The sequence below is a fragment of the Hemitrygon akajei genome, chromosome 18 (genome assembly GCF_048418815.1).
Source record: "Hemitrygon akajei chromosome 18, sHemAka1.3, whole genome shotgun sequence".
Taxonomy (NCBI): Eukaryota; Metazoa; Chordata; class Chondrichthyes; order Myliobatiformes; family Dasyatidae; genus Hemitrygon; species Hemitrygon akajei.
In genome coordinates, this window is record NC_133141.1 from 79432070 (window position 1) to 79448479 (window position 16410).

General features: G+C 50.8%; 1 protein-coding gene across 1 annotated transcript in view; it reads right to left on the reverse strand.

Annotated features, from left to right (window-relative positions):
• LOC140741544 (zona pellucida-binding protein 2-like) overlaps positions 1 to 16410 on the reverse strand; it is a 315077-nt gene that overhangs the window by 235033 nt on the left and 63634 nt on the right. The gene's annotated exons all lie outside the window — the stretch shown is intronic.

Below are 16410 nucleotides of genomic sequence, written 5' to 3' on the forward strand. Positions count from 1 at the left end.
GTATACAGCGTGGGTGAAGGAATGGGAGTGTTGAGGTTTAGGCGTACGGTGTGGGGGACGGGATGGGAGTGTTGAGGTTTAGGTACATGGTGTGGGGGAAGGGATGGGCTGTTGATGTTTATGTATACGGTGTGTGGGAAGGGATGGGAGTGTTGAGGTTTAGGTATACGGTGTGGGGGACGGGATGGGAGTGTTGAGGTTTAGGTATACGGTGTGGGGGAAGTGATGGGAGTGTTGTGGATTAGGTATACGTTGTGGAGGAAGGGTTGGGCGTGTTGAGGTTTAGGTATACGGTGTGTGGTTATGGATGGGAGGTTTGAGGTTTAGGTATATAGTGTGGGTGAAGGGATGGGTGTGTTCAGGTTTAGGTAGATGGTTTGGGGGAAAGGATGCAAGAGTTGTGGTTTAGGTATACGGTGTGGGGGAAAGGATGGGAGTGTTGTGGTTTAGATATATGGTGTGGGGGAAGGGATGGGTGTGTTCAGGTTTAGGTATATGGTGTGTGGGAAGGGATGGGAGTGTTGAAGTTTAGGTATATGGTGTGTGGGAAGGGATGGGAGTGTTGAGGTTTAGGTATGTGGTGTAAGGGAAGGGATGGGGTGTTGAGGTTTAGGTATATGGTGTGAGGGAAGGGATGGGAGTGTTGAGGTTTAGGTATACGGTGTGGGGGAAGGGATGGGAGTGTTGAGGTTTAGGTATATGGTGTGGGGGAAGGGATGAGAGTGTTGAGGTTTAGGTATATGGTGTGGGGGAAGGGATGGGAGTGTTGAGGTTTAGGTATATGGTGTGCGGGAAGGGATGGGAGTGTTGAGGTTTAGGTATATGGTGTGAGGGAAGGGATGGGAGTGTTGAGGTTTAGGTATATGGTGTGGGGGAAGGGATGGGTGTGTTCAGGTTTAGGTATATGGTGTGGGGGATGTGATGGGATTGTTGCGGTTTAGGTATATGGTGAGTGGGAAAGGATGGGAGTGTTGAGGTTTACGTATACGGTGTGGGTGAAGGGACGGGACTGTTGAGGTTTCCGTATACGGTGTGAGGGAAGGGATGGGAGTGTTGAGGTTTAGGTATATGGTGTGAGGGAAGGGATGGGAGGTTTGAGGTTTAGGTATATCGTGTGGAGGAAAGGATGGGAGAGTCGACGTTTAGGTACACGGTGTGGGTGAAGGGATGCGAGTGTGAGGTTTAGGTATATGGTGTGAGGGAAGGGATAGGAGTGTTGAGGATAAGGTATATTGTGTGGAGGAAAGGATGGGAGAGTCGACGTTTAGGTATACGGTGTGGGTGAAGGGATGAGAGTGTTGAGGTTTAGGTATATGGTGTGGGGGAAGGGATGGGAGGTTTGAGGTTTAGGTATACGGTGTGTGGTTATGGATGGGAGGTTTGAGGTTTATGTATATGGTGTGGGTGAAGGGATGGGAGTGTTGAGGTTGAGGTATACGGTGTGGGGGAAGGGATGAGAGTGTTGAGGTTTAGGTATATGGTGTGGGGGAAGGGATGGGAGTGTTGAGGTTTAGGTATATGGTGTGGGTGAAGGGATAAGAGTGTTGAGGTTTAGGTATATGGTGTGGGGGAAGGGATGGGAGTGTTTAGGTTTAGGTATACGGTGTGGGGGAAGGGATGGGAGTGTTGAGGTTTAGGTGTATGGTGTGGGGGAAGGGATGGGTGTTGAGGTTTAGGTATAAGGTGTGGGGGAAGGGATGGGAGTGTTGAGGTTTAGGTATACGGTGTGGGGGAAGGGATGGGAGTGTTGAGGTTTAGGTATATGGTGTGGGGGAAGGGATGGGAGTGTTGAGGTTTAGGTGTATGGTGTGGGGAGGGGATGGGAGTGTTGAGGTTTAGGTATACGGTGTGGGGGAAGGGATGGGAGTGTTGAGGTTTAGGTGTACGGTGTGGGGGAAGGAATGGGAGTGTTGAGGTTTAGGTATACGGTGTGGGGGAAGGGATGAGAGTGTTGAGGTTTAGGTATACGGTGTGGGGGAAGGGATGGGAGTGTTGAGGTTTAGGTATACGGTGTGGGGGAAGGGATGGGAGTGTTGAGGTTTAGGTATACGGTGTGGGTGAAGGGATGAGAGTGTTGAGGTTTAGGTATATGGTGTGGGTGAAGGGATGAGAGTGTTGAGGTTTAGGTATATGGTGTGGAGGAAGGGATGGGAGTGTTTAGGTTTAGGTATATGGTGTGGGGGAAGGGATGGGAGTGGTTAGGTTTAGGTATATGGTGTGGGGGAAGGGATGGGAGTGTTGAGGTTGAGGTATACGGTGTGGGTGAAGGGATGGGAGTGTTGAGGTTTAGGTATACGGTGTGGGTGAAGGGATGTGAGTGTTGAGGTTTAGGTATATGGTGTGGGGGAAGGGATGGGAGGTTTGAGGTTTAGGTATACGGTGTGGTGGAAGGGATGGGAGTGTTGAGGTTTAGGTATATGGTGTGGGGGAAGGGATGGGAGTGTTGAGGTTTAGGTATACGGTGTGGGGGAAGGGATGGGAGGTTTGAGGTTTAGGTATACGGTGTGGTGGAAGGGATGGGGGTGTTGAGGTTTAGGTATATGGTGTGGGGGAAGGGATGGGAGTGTTGAGGTTTAGGTATACGGTGTGGGTGAAGGGATGGGAGTGTTGAGGTTTAGGTATATGGTGTGGGGGAAGGGATGGGAGGTTTGAGGTTTATGTATACGGTGTGGGTGAAGGGATGGGAGTGTTGAGGTTTAGGTATATGGTGTGGGGAGGGGATGGGAGTGTTGAGGTTTAGGTATAAGGTGTGGGGGAAGGGATGGGAGGTTTGAGGTTAAGGTATACGGTGTGGGTGAAGGGATGGGAGTGTTGAGGTTTAGGTATACGGTGTGGGTGAAGGGATGGGAGTCTTGAGGTTTAGGTATACGGTGTGGGGGAAGGGATGGGAGTGTTGAGGTTTAGGAATATTGTGTGGCGGAAAGGATGGGAGAGTCGAGGTTTAGGTATACGGTGTGGGGTACGGGATGGGAATGATGACGTTTATGTATACAGCGTGGGTGAAGGAATGGGAGTGTTGAGGTTTAGGCGTACGGTGTGGGGGACGGGATGGGAGTGTTGAGGTTTAGGTACATGGTGTGGGGGAAGGGATGGGCTGTTGATGTTTATGTATACCGTGTGTGGGAAGGGATGGGAGTGTTGAGGTTTAGGTATACGGTGTGGGGGACGGGATGGGAGTGTTGAGGTTTAGGTATACGGTGTGGGGGAAGTGATGGGAGTGTTGTGGATTAGGTATACGTTGTGGAGGAAGGGTTGGGCGTGTTGAGGTTTAGGTATACGGTGTGTGGTTATGGATGGGAGGTTTGAGGTTTAGGTATATAGTGTGGGTGAAGGGATGGGTGTGTTCAGGTTTAGGTAGATGGTTTGGGGGAAAGGATGCGAGAGTTGAGGTTTAGGTATACGGTGTGGGGGAAAGGATGGGAGTGTTGTGGTTTAGATATATGGTGTGGGGGAAGGGATGGGTGTGTTCAGGTTTAGGTATATGGTGTGTGGGAAGGGATGGGAGTGTTGAAGTTTAGGTATATGGTGTGTGGGAAGGGATGGGAGTGTTGAGGTTTAGGTATATGGTGTAAGGGAAGGGATGGGGTGTTGAGGTTTAGGTATATGGTGTGAGGGAAGGGATGGGAGTGTTGAGGTTTAGGTATACGGTGTGGGGGAAGGGATGGGAGTGTTGAGGTTTAGGTATATGGTGTGGGGGAAGGGATGAGAGTGTTGAGGTTTAGGTATATGGTGTGGGGGAAGGGATGGGAGTGTTGAGGTTTAGGTATATGGTGTGCGGGAAGGGATGGGAGTGTTGAGGTTTAGGTATATGGTGTGAGGGAAGGGATGGGAGTGTTGAGGTTTAGGTATATGGTGTGGGGGAAGGGATGGGTGTGTTCAGGTTTAGGTATATGGTGTGGGGGATGTGATGGGATTGTTGCGGTTTAGGTATATGGTGAGTGGGAAAGGATGGGAGTGTTGAGGTTTACGTATACGGTGTGGGTGAAGGGACGGGACTGTTGAGGTTTCCGTATACGGTGTGAGGGAAGGGATGGGAGTGTTGAGGTTTAGGTATATGGTGTGAGGGAAGGGATGGGAGGTTTGAGGTTTAGGTATATCGTGTGGAGGAAAGGATGGGAGAGTCGACGTTTAGGTACACGGTGTGGGTGAAGGGATGCGAGTGTGAGGTTTAGGTATGTGGTGTGAGGGAAGGGATGGGAGTGTTGAGGTTAAGGTATATTGTGTGGAGGAAAGGATGGGAGAGTCGACGTTTAGGTATACGGTGTGGGTGAAGGGATGAGAGTGTTGAGGTTTAGGTATATGGTGTGGGGGAAGGGATGGGATGTTTGAGGTTTAGGTATACGGTGTGTGGTTATGGATGGGAGGTTTGAGGTTTATGTATATGGTGTGGGTGAAGGGATGGGAGTGTTGAGGTTTAGGTATATGGTGTGGGGGAAGGGATGGGAGTGTTGAGGTTTAGGTATATGGTGTGGGTGAAGGGATAAGAGTGTTGAGGTTTAGGTATATGGTGTGGGGGAAGGGATGGGAGTGTTTAGGTTTAGGTATACGGTGTGGTGAAAGGGATGAGAGTGTTGAGGTTTAGGTATATGGTGTGAGGGAAGGGATGGGAGTGTTGAGGTTTAGGTATACGGTGTGGGGGAAGGGATGGGAGTCTTGAGGTTTAGGGATATGGTGTGGGGGAAGGGATGAGAGTGTTGAGGTTTAGGTATATGGTGTGGGGGAAGGGATGGAAGTGTTGAGGTTTAGGTATATGGTGTGCGGGAAGGGATGGGAGTGTTGAGGTTTAGGTATATGGTGTGAGGGAAGGGATGGGAGTGTTGAGGTTTAGGTATATGGTGTGGGGGAAGGGATGGGTGTGTTCAGGTTTAGGTATATGGTGTGGGGGATGTGATGGGATTGTTGCGGTTTAGGTATATGGTGAGTGGGAAAGGATGGGAGTGTTGAGGTTTACGTATACGGTGTGGGTGAAGGGACGGGACTGTTGAGGTTTCCGTATACGGTGTGAGGGAAGGGATGGGAGTGTTGAGGTTTAGGTATATGGTGTGAGGGAAGGGATGGGAGGTTTGAGGTTTAGGTAAATCGTGTGGAGGAAAGGATGGGAGAGTCGACGTTTAGGTACACGGTGTGGGTGAAGGGATGCGAGTGTGTGGTTTAGGTATATGGTGTGGGGGAAGGGATGGGATGTTTGAGGTTTACGTATACGGTGTGGGTGAAGGGACGGGACTGTTGAGGTTTCCGTATACGGTGTGAGGGAAGGGATGGGAGTGTTGAGGTTTAGGTATATGGTGTGAGGGAAGGGATGGGAGTGTTGAGGTTAAGGTATATTGTGTGGAGGAAAGGATGGGAGAGTCGACGTTTAGGTATACGGTGTGGGTGAAGGGATGAGAGTGTTGAGGTTTAGGTATATGGTGTGGGGGAAGGGATGGGATGTTTGAGGTTTAGGTATACGGTGTGTGGTTATGGATGGGAGGTTTGAGGTTTATGTATATGGTGTGGGTGAAGGGATGGGAGTGTTGAGGTTTAGGTATATGGTGTGGGGGAAGGGATGGGAGTGTTGAGGTTTAGGTATATGGTGTGGGTGAAGGGATAAGAGTGTTGAGGTTTAGGTATATGGTGTGGGGGAAGGGATGGGAGTGTTTAGGTTTAGGTATACGGTGCGGTGAAAGGGATGAGAGTGTTGAGGTTTAGGTATACGGTGTGTGGGAAGGGATGGGAGTGTTGAGGTTTAGGTATACGGTGTGGGGGAAGGAATGAGAGTGTTGAGGTTTAGGGATATGGTGTGGGGGAAGGGATGGGAGTGTTGAGGTTTAGGTATACGGTGTGGGGGAAGGGATGGGAGTGTAGAGGTTTAGGTATACGGTGTGGGGGAAGGGATGGGAGTGTTGAGGTTTAGGTATATGGTGTGGGGGAAGGGATGGGAGTGTTGAGGTTTAGGTGTATGGTGTGGGGGAAGGGATGGGTGTTGAGGTTTAGGTATAAGGTGTGGGGGAAGGGATGGGAGTGTTGAGGTTCAGGTATACGGTGTGGGGGAAGGGATGGGAGTGTTGAGGTTTAGGTATATGGTGTGGGGGAAAGGATGGGAGTGTTGTGGTTTAGATATATGGTGTGGGAGAAGGGATGGGTGTGTTCAGGTTTAGGTATATGGTGTGTGGGAAGGGATGGGAGTGTTGAGGTTTAGGTATATGGTGTAAGGGAAGGGATGGGGTGTTGAGGTTTAGGTATATGGTGTGAGGGAAGGGATGGGAGTGTTGAGGTTAAGGTATATTGTGTGGAGGAAAGGATGGGAGAGTCGACGTTTAGGTATACGGTGTGGGTGAAGGGATGAGAGTGTTGAGGTTTAGGTATATGGTGTGGGGGAAGGGATGGGATGTTTGAGGTTTAGGTATACGGTGTGTGGTTATGGATGGGAGGTTTGAGGTTTATGTATATGGTGTGGGTGAAGGGATGGGAGTGTTGAGGTTTAGGTATATGGTGTGGGGGAAGGGATGGGAGTGTTGAGGTTTAGGTATATGGTGTGGGTGAAGGGATAAGAGTGTTGAGGTTTAGGTATATGGTGTGGGGGAAGGGATGGGAGTGTTTAGGTTTAGGTATACGGTGTGGTGAAAGGGATGAGAGTGTTGAGGTTTAGGTATACGGTGTGTGGGAAGGGATGGGAGTGTTGAGGTTTATGTATACGGTGTGGGGGGAAGGAATGAGAGTGTTGAGGTTTAGGGATATGGTGTGGGGGAAGGGATGGGAGTGTTGAGGTTTAGGTATACGGTGTGGGGGAAGGGATGGGAGTGTAGAGGTTTAGGTATACGGTGTGGGGGAAGGGATGGGAGTGTTGAGGTTTAGGTATATGGTGTGGGGGAAGGGATGGGAGTGTTGAGGTTTAGGTGTATGGTGTGGGGGAAGGGATGGGTGTTGAGGTTTAGGTATAAGGTGTGGGGGAAGGGATGGGAGTGTTGAGGTTTAGGTATACGGTGTGGGGGAAGGGATGGGAGTGTTGAGGTTTAGGTATATGGTGTGGGGGAAAGGATGGGAGTGTTGTGGTTTAGATATATGGTGTGGGGGAAGGGATGGGTGTGTTCAGGTTTAGGTATATGGTGTGTGGGAAGGGATGGGAGTGTTGAGGTTTAGGTATATGGTGTAAGGGAAGGGATGGGGTGTTGAGGTTTAGATATATGGTGTGAGGGAAGGGATGGGAGTGTTGAGGTTTAGGTATACGGTGTGGGGGAAGGGATGGGAGTGTTGAGGTGTAGGTATATGGTGTGGGGGAAGGGATGAGAGTGTTGAGGTTTAGGTATATGGTGTGGGGGAAGGGATGGGAGTGTTGAGGTTTAGGTATATGGTGTGCGGGAAGGGATGGGAGTGTTGAGGTTTAGGTATATGGTGTGAGGGAAGGGATGGGAGTGTTGAGGTTTAGGTATATGGTGTGGGGGAAGGGATGGGTGTGTTCAGGTTTAGGTATATGGTGTGGGGGATGTGATGGGATTGTTGCGGTTTAGGTATATGGTGAGTGGGAAAGGATGGGAGTGTTGAGGTTTACGTATACGGTGTGGGTGAAGGGACGGGACTGTTGAGGTTTCCGTATACAGTGTGAGGGAAGGGATGGGAGTGTTGAGGTTTAGGTATATGGTGTGAGGGAAGGGATGGGAGGTTTGAGGTTTAGGTATATCGTGTGGAGGAAAGGATGGGAGAGTCGACGTTTAGGTACACGGTGTGGGTGAAGGGATGCGAGTGTGAGGTTTAGGTATATGGTGTGAGGGAAGGGATGGGAGTGTTGAGGTTAAGGTATATTGTGTGGAGGAAAGGATGGGAGAGTCGACGTTTAGGTATACGGTGTGGGTGAAGGGATGAGAGTGTTGAGGTTTAGGTATATGGTGTGGGGGAAGGGATGGGAGGTTTGAGGTTTAGGTATACGGTGTGTGGTTATGGATGGGAGGTTTGAGGTTTATGTATATGGTGTGGGTGAAGGGATGGGAGTGTTGAGGTTGAGGTATATAGTGTGGGGGAAGGGATGAGAGTGTTGAGGTTTAGGTATATGGTGTGGGGGAAGGGATGGGAGTGTTGAGGTTTAGGTATATGGTGTGGGTGAAGGGATAAGAGTGTTGAGGTTTAGGTATATGGTGTGGGGGAAGGGATGGGAGTGTTTAGGTTTAGGTATACGGTGTGGTGAAAGGGATGAGAGTGTTGAGGTTTAGGTATACGGTGTGTGGGAAGGGATGGGAGTGTTGAGGTTTAGGTATACGGTGTGGGGGAAGGAATGAGAGTGTTGAGGTTTAGGGATATGGTGTGGGGGAAGGGATGGGAGTGTTGAGGTTTAGGTGTATGGTGTGCGGAGGGGATGGGAGTGTTGAGTTTTAGGTATACGGTGTGGGGGAAGGGATGGGAGTGTTGAGGTTTAGGTGTATGGTGTGGGGGAAGGGATGGGAGTGTTGAGGTTTAGGTATACGGTGTGGGGAAGGGATGGGAGTGTTGAGGTTTAGGTATACGGTGTGGGGGAAGGGATGGGAGTGTAGAGGTTTAGGTATACGGTGTGGGGGAAGGGATGGGAGTGTTGAGGTTTAGGTATATGGTGTGGGGGAAGGGATGGGAGTGTTGAGGTTTAGGTGTATGGAGTGGGGGAAGGGATGGGTGTTGAGGTTTAGGTATAAGGTGTGGGGAAGGGATGGGAGTGTTGAGGTTTAGGTATACGGTGTGGGGGAAGGGATGGGAGTGCTGAGGTTTAGGTATATGGTGTGGGGGAAGGGATGGGAGTGTTGAGGTTTAGGTGTATGGTGTGGGGAGGGGATGGGAGTGTTGAGGTTTAGGTATACGGTGTGGGGGAAGGGATGGGAGTGTTGAGGTTTAGGTGTACGGTGTGGGGGAAGGGATGGGAGTGTTGAGGTTTAGGTATACGGTGTGGGGGAAGGGATGAGAGTGTTGAGGTTTAGGTATACGGTGTGGGGGAAGGGATGGGAGTGTTGAGGTTTAGGTATACGGTGTGGGGGAAGGGAAGGGAGTGTTGAGGTTTAGGTATACGGTGTGGGTGAAGGGATGAGAGTGTTGAGGTTTAGGTATATGGTGTGGGTGAAGGGATGAGAGTGTTGAGGTTTAGGTATATGGTGTGGAGGAAGGGATGGGAGTGTTTAGGTTTAGGTATATGGTGTGGGGGAAGGGATGGGAGTGTTGAGGTTGAGGTATACGGTGTGGGTGAAGGGATGGGAGTGTTGAGGTTTAGGTATACGGTGTGGGTGAAGGGATGTGAGTGTTGAGGTTTAGGTATATGGTGTGGGGGAAGGGATGGGAGTGTTGAGGTTTAGGTATACGGTGTGGGTGAAGGGATGGGAGTGTTGAGGTTTAGGTATACGGTTTGGGTGAAGGGATGGGAGTGTTGAGGTTTAGGTATATGGTGTGGGGGAAGGGATGGGAGTGTTGAGGTTTAGGTATACGGTGTGGGTGAAGGGATGGGAGTGTTGAGGTTTAGGTATATGGTGTGGGGGAAGGGATGGGTGGTTTGAGGTTTAGGTATACGGTGTGGGTGAAGGGATGGGAGTGTCGAGGTTTAGGTATACGGTGTGGGGGAAGGGATGGGAGTGTTGAGGTTTAGGTATATGGTGTGGGTGAAGGGATGAGAGTGTTGAGGTTTAGGTATATGGTGTGGTGGAAGGGACGGGAGTGTTTAGGTTTAGGTATACGGTGTGGTGAAAGGGATGAGAGTGTTGAGGTTTAGGTATACGGTGTGGGGGAAGGGATGGGAGTGTTGAGGTTTAGGTATACGTTGTGGGGGAAGGGATAAGAGTGTTGAGGTTTAGGTATATGGTGTGGGGGAAGGGATGGGAGGTTTGAGGTTTAGGTATACGGTGTGTGGTTATGGATGGGAGGTTTGAGGTTTATGTATATGGTGTGGGTGAAGGGATGGGAGTGTTGAGGTTGAGGTATATAGTGTGGGGGAAGGGATGAGAGTGTTGAGGTTTAGGTATATGGTGTGGGGGAAGGGATGGGAGTGTTGAGGTTTAGGTATATGGTGTGGGTGAAGGGATAAGAGTGTTGAGGTTTAGGTATATGGTGTGGGGGAAGGGATGGGAGTGTTTAGGTTTAGGTATACGGTGTGGTGAAAGGGATGAGAGTGTTGAGGTTTAGGTATACGGTGTGTGGGAAGGGATGGGAGTGTTGAGGTTTAGGTATACGGTGTGGGGGAAGGAATGAGAGTGTTGAGGTTTAGGGATATGGTGTGGGGGAAGGGATGGGAGTGTTGAGGTTTAGGTGTATGGTGTGCGGAGGGGATGGGAGTGTTGAGTTTTAGGTATACGGTGTGGGGGAAGGGATGGGAGTGTTGAGGTTTAGGTGTATGGTGTGGGGGAAGGGATGGGAGTGTTGAGGTTTAGGTATACGGTGTGGGGAAGGGATGGGAGTGTTGAGGTTTAGGTATACGGTGTGGGGGAAGGGATGGGAGTGTAGAGGTTTAGGTATACGGTGTGGGGGAAGGGATGGGAGTGTTGAGGTTTAGGTATATGGTGTGGGGGAAGGGATGGGAGTGTTGAGGTTTAGGTGTATGGTGTGGGGGAAGGGATGGGTGTTGAGGTTTAGGTATAAGGTGTGGGGGAAGGGATGGGAGTGTTGAGGTTTAGGTATACGGTGTGGGGGAAGGGATGGGAGTGCTGAGGTTTAGGTATATGGTGTGGGGGAAGGGATGGGAGTGTTGAGGTTTAGGTGTATGGTGTGGGGAGGGGATGGGAGTGTTGAGGTTTAGGTATACGGTGTGGGGGAAGGGATGGGAGTGTTGAGGTTTAGGTGTACGGTGTGGGGGAAGGGATGGGAGTGTTGAGGTTTAGGTATACGGTGTGGGGGAAGGGATGAGAGTGTTGAGGTTTAGGTATACGGTGTGGGGGAAGGGATGGGAGTGTTGAGGTTTAGGTATACGGTGTGGGGGAAGGGATGGGAGTGTTGAGGTTTAGGTATACGGTGTGGGTGAAGGGATGAGAGTGTTGAGGTTTAGGTATATGGTGTGGGTGAAGGGATGAGAGTGTTGAGGTTTAGGTATATGGTGTGGAGGAAGGGATGGGAGTGTTTAGGTTTAGGTATATGGTGTGGGGGAAGGGATGGGAGTGTTGAGGTTGAGGTATACGGTGTGGGTGAAGGGATGGGAGTGTTGAGGTTTAGGTATACGGTGTGGGTGAAGGGATGTGAGTGTTGAGGTTTAGGTATATGGTGTGGGGGAAGGGATGGGAGTGTTGAGGTTTAGGTATACGGTGTGGGTGAAGGGATGGGAGTGTTGAGGTTTAGGTATACGGTTTGGGTGAAGGGATGGGAGTGTTGAGGTTTAGGTATATGGTGTGGGGGAAGGGATGGGAGTGTTGAGGTTTAGGTATACGGTGTGGGTGAAGGGATGGGAGTGTTGAGGTTTAGGTATATGGTGTGGGGGAAGGGATGGGTGGTTTGAGGTTTAGGTATACGGTGTGGGTGAAGGGATGGGAGTGTCGAGGTTTAGGTATACGGTGTGGGGGAAGGGATGGGAGTGTTGAGGTTTAGGTATATGGTGTGGGTGAAGGGATGAGAGTGTTGAGGTTTAGGTATATGGTGTGGTGGAAGGGACGGGAGTGTTTAGGTTTAGGTATACGGTGTGGTGAAAGGGATGAGAGTGTTGAGGTTTAGGTATACGGTGTGGGGGAAGGGATGGGAGTGTTGAGGTTTAGGTATACGTTGTGGGGGAAGGGATGAGAGTGTTGAGGTTTAGGGATATGGTGTGGGGGAAGGGATGGGAGTGTTGAGGTTTAGGTATACGGTGTGGGGGAAGGGATGGGAGTGTTGAGGTTTAGGTATATGGTGTGGGTGAAGGGATGAGAGTGTTGAGGTTTAGGTATATGGTGTGGTGGAAGGGACGGGAGTGTTTAGGTTCAGGTATACGGTGTGGTGAAAGGGATGAGAGTGTTGAGGTTTAGGTATACGGTGTGGGGGAAGGGATGGGAGTGTTGAGGTTTAGGTATACGTTGTGGGGGAAGGGATGAGAGTGTTGAGGTTTAGGGATATGGTGTGGGGGAAGGGATGGGAGTGTTGAGGTTTAGGTATACGGTGTGGGGGAAGGGATGAGAGTGTTGAGGTTTAGGGATATGGTGTGGGGGAAGGGATGGGAGTGTTGAGGTTTAGGTGTATGGTGTGGGGATGGGATGGGAGTGTTGAGGTTTAGGTATACGGTGTGGGGGAAGGGATGGGAGTGTTGAGGTTTAGATGTATGGTGTGGGGGAAGGGATGGGAGTGTTGAGGTTTAGGTATATGGTGTGGGGGAAGCGATGGGAGTGTTGAGGTTTAGGTGTATGGTGTGGGGAGGAGATGGGAGTGTTGAGGTTTAGGTATACGGTGTGGGGGAAGGGATGGGAGAGTTGAGGTTTAGGTATACGGTGTGGGGGAAAGGATGGGAGTGTTGAGGTTTAGGTATATGGTGTGGGGGAAGGGATGGGAGTGTTGAGGTTTAGGTGTATGGTGTGGGGGAAGGGATGGGTATTGAGGTTTAGGTATACGGTGTGGGGGAAGGGATGGGAGTGTTGAGGTTTAGGTATATGGTGTGGGGGAAGGGATGGGAGTGTTGAGGTTTAGGTGTATGGTGTGGGGAGGGGATGGGAGTGTTGAGGTTTAGGTATACGGTGTGGGGGAAGGGATGGGAGTGTTGAGGTTTAGGTGTACGGTGTGGGGGAAGGGATGGGAGTGTTGAGGTTTAGGTATACGGTGTGGGGGAAGGGATGAGAGTGTTGAGGTTTAGGTATACGGTGTGGGGGAAGGGATGGGAGTGTTGAGGTTTAGGTATACGGTGTGGGGGAAGGGATGGGAGTGTTGAGGTTTAGGTATACGGTGTGGGGGAAGGAATGAGAGTGTTGAGGTTTAGGGATATGGTGTGGGGGAAGGGATGGGAGTGTTGAGGTTTAGGTGTATGGTGTGGGGAGGGGATGGGAGTGTTGAGTTTTAGGTATACGGTGTGGGGGAAGGGATGGGAGTGTTGAGGTTTAGGTGTATGGTGTGGGGGAAGGGATGGGAGTGTTGAGGTTTAGGTATACGGTGTGGGGGAAGGGATGTGAGTGTTGAGGTTTAGGTATACGGTGTGGGGGAAGGGATGGGAGTGTAGAGGTTTAGGTATACGGTGTGGGGGAAGGGATGGGAGTGTTGAGGTTTAGGTATATGGTGTGGGGGAAGGGATGGGAGTGTTGAGGTTTAGGTGTATGGTGTGGGGGAAGGGATGGGTGTTGAGGTTTAGGTATAAGGTGTGGGGGAAGGGATGGGAGTGTTGAGGTTTAGGTATACGGTGTGGGGGAAGGGATGGGAGTGTTGAGGTTTAGGTATATGGTGTGGGGGAAGGGATGGGAGTGTTGAGGTTTAGGTGTATGGTGTGGGGAGGGGATGGGAGTGTTGAGGTTTAGGTATACGGTGTGGGGGAAGGGATGGGAGTGTTGAGGTTTAGGTGTACGGTGTGGGGGAAGTGATGGGAGTGTTGAGGTTTAGGTATACGGTGTGGGGGAAGGGATGAGAGTGTTGAGGTTTGGGTATACGGTGTGGGGGAAGGGATGGGAGTGTTGAGGTTTAGGTATACGGTGTGGGGGAAGGGATGGGAGTGTTGAGGTTTAGGTATACGGTGTGGGTGAAGGGATGAGAGTGTTGAGGTTTAGGTATATGGTGTGGGTGAAGGGATGAGAGTGTTGAGGTTTAGGTATATGGTGTGGAGGAAGGGATGGGAGTGTTGAGGTTTAGGTGTATGGTGTGGGGAGGGGATGGGAGTGTTGAGGTTTAGGTATACGGTGTGGGGGAAGGGATGGGAGAGTTGAGGTTTAGGTATACGGTGTGGGGGAAAGGATGGGAGTGCTGAGGTTTAGGTGTATGGTGTGGGGGAAGGGATGGGTATTGCGGTTTAGGTATACGGTGTGGGGGAAGGGATGGGAGTGTTGAGGTTTAGGTATATGGTGTGGGGGAAGGGATGGGGTGTTGAGGTTTAGGTATACGGTGTGGGTGAAGGGATGGGAGTGTTGAGGTTTAGGTGTATGGTGTGGGGGAAGGGATGGGTATTGCGGTTTAGGTATAAGGTGTGGGGGAAGGGATGGGAGAGTTGAGGTTTAGGTATACGGTGTGGGGGAAAGGATGGGAGTGTTGAGGTTTAGGTGTATGGTGTGGGGGAAGGGATGGGAGTGTTGAGGTTTAGGTGTATGGTGTGGGGGAAGGGATGGGTATTGCGGTTTAGGTATAAGGTGTGGGGGAAGGGATGGGAGTGTTGAGGTTTAGGTATACGGTGTGGGGGAAGGGATGGGAGTGTTGAGGTTTAGGTATATGGTGTGGGGGAAGGGATGGGAGTGTTGAGGTTTAGGTGTATGGTGTGGGGAGGGGATGGGAGTGTTGAGGTTTAGGTATACGGTGTGGGGGAAGGGATGGGAGTGTTGAGGTTTAGGTGTACGGTGTGGGGGAAGGGATGGGAGTGTTGAGGTTTAGGTATACGGTGTGGGGGAAGGGATGAGAGTGTTGAGGTTTAGGTATACGGTGTGGGGGAAGGGATGGGAGTGTTGAGGTTTAGGTGTACGGTGTGGGGGAAGGGATGGGAGTGTTGAGGTTTAGGTATATGGTGTGGGGGAAGGGATGGGAGTGTTGAGGTTTAGGTGTATGGTGTGGGGGAAGGGATGGGAGTGTTGAGGTTTAGGTATACGGTGTGGGGAAGGGATGGGAGTGTTGAGGTTTAGGTATACGGTGTGGGGGAAGGGATGGGAGTGTAGAGGTTTAGGTATACGGTGTGGGGGAAGGGATGGGAGTGTTGAGGTTTAGGTATATGGTGTGGGGGAAGGGATGGGAGTGTTGAGGTTTAGGTATATGGTGTGGGGGAAGGGATGGGAGTGTTGAGGTTTAGGTATATGGTGTGAGAGAAGGGATGGGAGTGTTGAGGTTTAGGTGTATGGTGTGGGGGAAGGGATGGGTGTTGAGGTTTAGGTATAAGGTGTGGGGGAAGGGATGGGAGTGTTGAGGTTTAGGTATACGGTGTGGGGGAAGGGATGGGAGTGTTGAGGTTTAGTTATATGGTGTGGGGGAAAGGATGGGAGTGTTGTGGTTTAGATATATGGTGTGGGGGAAGGGATGGGTGTGTTCAGGTTTAGGTATATGGTGTGTGGGAAGGGATGGGAGTGTTGAAGTTTAGGTATATGGTGTGTGGGAAGGGATGGGAGTGTTGAGGTTTAGGTATATGGTGTAAGGGAAGGGATGGGGTGTTGAGGTTTAGGTATATGGTGTGAGGGAAGGGATGGGAGTGTTGAGGTTTAGGTATACGGTGTGGGGGAAGGGATGGGAGTGTTGAGGTTTAGGTATATGGTGTGGGGGAAGGGATGAGAGTGTTGAGGTTTAGGTATATGGTGTGGGGGAAGGGATGGGAGTGTTGAGGTTTAGGTATATGGTGTGCGGGAAGGGATGGGAGTGTTGAGGTTTAGGTATATGGTGTGAGGGAAGGGATGGGAGTGTTGAGGTTTAGGTATATGGTGTGGGGGAAGGGATGGGTGTGTTCAGGTTTAGGTATATGGTGTGGGGGATGTGATGGGATTGTTGCGGTTTAGGTATATGGTGAGTGGGAAAGGATGGGAGTGTTGAGGTTTACGTATACGGTGTGGGTGAAGGGACGGGACTGTTGAGGTTTCCGTATACGGTGTGAGGGAAGGGATGGGAGTGTTGAGGTTTAGGTATATGGTGTGAGGGAAGGGATGGGAGGTTTGAGGTTTAGGTATATCGTGTGGAGGAAAGGATGGGAGAGTCGACGTTTAGGTACACGGTGTGGGTGAAGGGATGCGAGTGTGAGGTTTAGGTATATGGTGTGAGGGAAGGGATGGGAGTGTTGAGGTTAAGGTATATTGTGTGGAGGAAAGGATGGGAGAGTCGACGTTTAGGTATACGGTGTGGGGGAAGGAATGAGAGTGTTGAGGTTTAGGGATATGGTGTGGGGGAAGGGATGGGAGTGTTGAGGTTTAGGTGTATGGTGTGGGGAGGGGATGGGAGTGTTGAGTTTTAGGTATACGGTGTGGGGGAAGGGATGGGAGTGTTGAGGTTTAGGTGTATGGTGTGGGGGAAGGGATGGGAGGTTTGAGGTTTATGTATACGGTGTGGGTGAAGGGATGGGAGTGTTGAGGTTTAGGTATATGGTCTGGGGAGGGGATGGGAGTGTTGAGGTTTAGGTATAAGGTGTGGGGGAAGGGATGGGAGGTTTGAGGTTAAGGTATACGGTGTGGGTGAAGGAATGGGAGTGTTGAGGTTTAGGTATACGGTGTGGGTGAAGGGATGGGAGTGTTGAGGTTTAGGTATACGGTGTGGGGGAAGGGATGGGAGTGTTGAGGTTTAGGAATATTGTGTGGCGGAAAGGATGGGAGAGTCGAGGTTTAGGTATAAGGTGTGGGGTACGGGATGGGAATGATGACGTTTATGTATACAGCGTGGGTGAAGGAA